The following is a 5,165-nucleotide window of genomic DNA, read 5'->3' on the forward strand; positions in this document are numbered from 1 at the left end:
TGAGTCTATGGATGTCCAAGATTATGACCATTCCTAGTTTCACGTTAGTGACTCTTCTTTTCGGTTTAAACCAACAGAGATTATTGGGGCACAAAAAACTGATCTTGAAATTATTATAGACCCCAAGATTGGAGATGGTCATTCCTGGTGGAAGTTGAATTTAACTTGCTTTTACTTCCACTGGAGCCACTTTACATGTAGTAAAGTCAGCATTATGAATTAACCGTTGATTTAGGGATTCAAATTTGCTCACCACCGTGATATGTTGTGATTCAAATTATGAAAGCAAGACAAAGAAGAAAATATGCAGGAAGAGAGACTGGAAATGCAGATAAGTAGATTTAATTCATTCTTTTTCAAGATGTTTGCCAAAATGGCTGTAGGTACATAATATAGCTGTGATGCTATCCTCTACACATGGCTGTAAGGACCACAAGTCCACAACAGATGGGTTAGTCATCACGTGCTACTACCTGGACAAACTACTAATAGGCTACTAGACTAAATGGGCTTAAGGATGGGAAAAGTGGTTGTGCTGCAACATGATACCACCACTCAATAAAAAGCTGTCATATATGATAACTCATAATCATGTACTAATTATGGTTAATCTTTAATAATTATCAAGAAAAAAAAAGTTATTTAATAATAAAAACTAATTTCCATTAATATGAGATTATTCATTAAATAAACAAATTCTAAACCCTTTTGTCTTTTAATTGCTTTGACTTTTCTTTTTCTGCCACCAACGTCTTCTACCAGGATCCTCTTCTACTATCGTCTTCTTTATTTTTTTCTCTGGTTCACTCTCCTCTCAAAGACGTTTGGTTCTTCATCTCCATCGCTTATCACCATCATTAGCCTCTCCTAATTTCTCATCGAGAACTGGTTTGAGTATAACTCAATTATTCATCATCTTCATATTTCGAATGGACAAATGCAGAAACTCATTATGAAAGCTTGGATTACTTCTTCCAGGAACTCTCTACCTCAGCAAAGTGATGTTCCTAGAATTTAATGTGCATATCTTTTTGTAAATTGGTTTAGTCGATTATAGTGCCAGATAGATTCATGATGCAATGGATGTTTTAACTCATTCATGACCAACTGCAACAGGGAAAACAATATTTGAGAAAATATTTTGGTTCATGGGAATAGAGAGAATCCTCTATTGTAAAAGTATTGGTTACGTTTTTGGCCGGTCTGATTGTCATTGTTGTGAATTACAATTAATAACTGATCTTTGAGAGAAAGAAAGTGTTATACTACTTTGGTTGATAATCGCCTTCTATGAAATTAAGGAAACACATTTCACGAACTGTTTTACATAAATTCCTCTATCACTTTTATAGTTTGATAAAAGCAATAGACAGACCACAAACAAAAAAAAGACCAGCTACTCATAAAATGGCTCTTCAAAACTTCTTTTCTTTTCAATTCTAGCTAGCTGCAACATTGGTGCTTACGATTTCAATGGATCTGGAAAATTTAGTTGGAGAGCTGGTCCTTGAGGTCTTGGTTGGGTGATGGCCTATCAATTTTTGACATAAGTAATAGTTATTATTTAGATAAACAAATCTAAAAATATAAAATAGTAGATACATACAACAGAGCAAACCTGCGAATACATGAGTGAACAATCAAACACTGGTCGAATAGGTTGGTAACCAAGTGATTGACTTGGAATTGAATGAATAATAGAACCTGTTGGTGGAAATCCATAAGGATAATGGGAGGGAATATCATGTGATTGATTAGGCATCCCTTGTACACTAGAAGTTGTTGGTGGAAATCCGTAAGGATAACGTGAGGGAATGCCTTGACCACCAAAAGTTGTTAGAAATTCAGGACGTATGAAAGGTATATTTGATTGATTTTGATTAACCAATCCAATTAATCCCTATACATTATATACACAGTAATATGAGTTTATTTCAATTTCCACCAAATATGAGCTATAGATTTCATAAATGACAAAAATAACCTGAACATGTTCATATGAATTTGAAAGGCCAGTCTTCTCATATTCATATGAGTTGGGTTCCTAAGAATCTATATATTGATAATGATTGTTAGAATGGTTAGTTATTGTATAGATAGACAAATAATGCAAGATAAACAATACACACAGCATTGTAATTTTCTGCTAACCTTTTCTTTTAGATGGAGCTTTCAAATACATTTTGTTCTTTAGGGGGGTATTGGAGCATCCTCTTGTTCCTGAACATGTCCATATGAATTTGAATGGCCACTCTTCTCATGTTCATATGAGTTGGGTCCATATGAATTTGAATGGCCACTCTTCTCATGTTCATATGAGTTGGGTTCCTGAGAATTTATATATTGATAATGTAAAAGACAAGTGCAAATAAAACAAAATATAGGTGGAGAGCAGAGTAACTTACCGTTGCCAATATACGTTATGCAGAAGATGAAGAACCAAACATCTATGAAAGGAGAGTGAACCAGAGAAAAAAAATAAAGAAGACGTTAGTAGCAGAAAAATAAAAGTCAAAGCAATTAGAAGATGAAAGGGTTTAGGATTTGTTTATTTAATGAATAATCTCATATTAATGAAAATTAGTTTTATTATTATTATTATTATTAAATTTTTTTTTCTCTTTCCTGATAATTATTAAGGCCACCTTATCAAACCAAAGTCATTAACAGTCATAAATTTTCAGAGGGGTGTAATAAGGCGAAAAATGGTACGCGCCTCACGCGCCTTCCCAATTTGGGGATTAGGGCTCCTGCAATTTCTCTTTTGTTGCTCTTTCGTTATCCTCTGGGTTGCTTGGGTTACTACTTGGAGATCAAATTGGCCAGGCTTTGATAAACCCAAACCCAATAGCTCTCTCCTACCTTTCGAATTCCAGTCTCCGATTCTCTATGATGGTAGGAAGTTGGGACCTGAAATTTTCAGCGAAGTCAATCATTTTGCCCCTAAAGCCCCTTTTGGACAGAAGTTGTTCATTCCCAAGATGAAGATCTCTTCTTGGTTGTTGCACAACCGTTTGATTGCTTTGCTTCATCTCCATGATCAAAATCCTGCGATCCACTCTCTCCTGTGGGTTCCGTTCTACCCAGATTTCAAGATAACTAATTCACAGGGAGATCTCTTTAACCTTTCGAATTCTTTTCTTGAATTTTCTATCTGCGCGTCTATTAATCCTACTTTCACTAGTATTGGTTGTTTTGTTGCATGCTCAAATCTTTTCATTTTCTGCAGATTTTATCATTTGCATTTGTTTGGAATAGATCCTCTTTTACTAGATTTCTTAGTTCATAATCTTAGTTTTCAAAGCTATATTTGGGGTACCAAGAACCCTAGAGTTAACATGCGTTCTTATCCTCTTCCTGGCTTTATGTATGCCCAAGTACTTCTGTAAGTATAAATACTAGATTAATTTAGAACCTTTCCCATCCTACTCATCATCTTTCATCCTTAGTCTCGACAACCTTCACTATGGCTTACAGTCCCAACTCTTAAGCTCATGTTTCTAGCCCTAGGAGACTACCACAAACTAGAACTTACCCTCCTTTCACTCGAAAGACTGATACTGATCCTATCCAGGTTAACTTTGGGGATGCCTCTTTTGATGTTGATCGATTTGCTGCTCATGTAGATATGCCTCCCCCTCCTGAAGGTTTTTTCTCCCACTTTTCCAAATTTTGCCTTGGAAGCAACTGTCTGCTGATATCGTCCTTGAGAAGTGTTCTGAGCTCTGGACAGACCTGCAGGGCTCAGTTACCATGAACCGGTTAGTCAATAACTGGTTTAGTTTTGAGTTCTCTATGGAGGAGGATATTGAGTTTGTTATGGGAAGGAGGCCTTGGTTTATTTGTAGCTGTCTCTTTCGGCTCCAAAGATGGACCCCAAGCTTCGATCCAACTGTGAATCGTATTGATAAGCTCATTGTCTGGGTGCGTCTTCCAAATTTGCCAAGGCCCTATTGGAACTCTACCTCTCTTAAGTCCTTGGTAGGGGTCATCATTTGGCCCTTAGGCCCTAAACCCGCCCGGCCCGTAGGGCCGAAGCCTGACCAGGCCTTTGCATTAGGGCGGGCCAGCTCCACCCTTTTTAAAATAGGGTAGGGTATGGGCCATGAGAATGAAACCCGGCCCGGCCCGTTTGAGCCCTTTAGGGCCAAGCCCGGCCCAGCCATTTAGGCCCGCCCGAATAAACCCTAATAATTTTCTATTTTTTCTATTTTTTAATTATGTTTCTCTTTTTTCTATAATATGCAATTTATCTCTTCCTTTGTAATTGATTTCTTAAGCTTTGTTTTCTTTAGTTTTTATTTTCTTTGTTACATAACAATTAATATTAGGAGATTTATAGAGATAGTTAATTGAATATAACCCACCTTAACCAATATTAATAAATGTTATAAGTTAATTCCTACACACCAAGGTTCTAAAAAATGCTAGGCGCTAGTCGGGTGGTGATCCTAGGAGGGGACTAGGCGGTTTTTATTTTTTTAATTTTTTAATTATTTTATGACATATACTTAATAAATAATAATTTTTAATCACCTAATATAGTAATATGCATGAATTATCTCATGCTTTCTCATATTAAATTATTAGTTAATAATGAAACTTGAAAAAAGTGGGCAATTAATAATTTAATATGAAGCTCTAGCTAGCTGTCAACCATTACATCATTTCTTTAAAAAAAAAGTTCTCACCCCCACCCCACACGTCTCATCTTCTTCATCTCTCTTCTAGTCTTCTTTCTCATCTCCAGCATCTCTCTTTATCTCTTGGTTCTGCTTCGTCTTCCCAGAAGCCACATCTCACCTCTTCTTCACTCACTTCTCAAAATCCAAACCCCCAACAAAGCTAAACCCATATTCATCTCCACGCTCTTCTCCTCCCCCAAATCCTCTCTCTCAATCTCAGAGCCCATCCATCTCGCCTCTCGAAGAGCGATACCTAACTCTAAATCCCAGTCAAGAAGCTCTTCGTGCCTCCACAGATGCAATCTGATCGCGAATCGAATTGTCAAGTTTGGTTGATTTGGTTCATGATTGAATTTGTTAGGATTTGAATTTGATATCTTTATTATGATGGATTTGTCAATCAGTGGAATTAATCTGTTGGGTAGGTTTGTTTTTGAATCATGTTCACCGATTCCGGATTTGAGTTTCATGATGGAGAAC

Source organism: Rosa chinensis, chromosome 7 (assembly GCF_002994745.2).
Source record: "Rosa chinensis cultivar Old Blush chromosome 7, RchiOBHm-V2, whole genome shotgun sequence".
NCBI classification, from domain to species: domain Eukaryota; kingdom Viridiplantae; phylum Streptophyta; class Magnoliopsida; order Rosales; family Rosaceae; genus Rosa; species Rosa chinensis.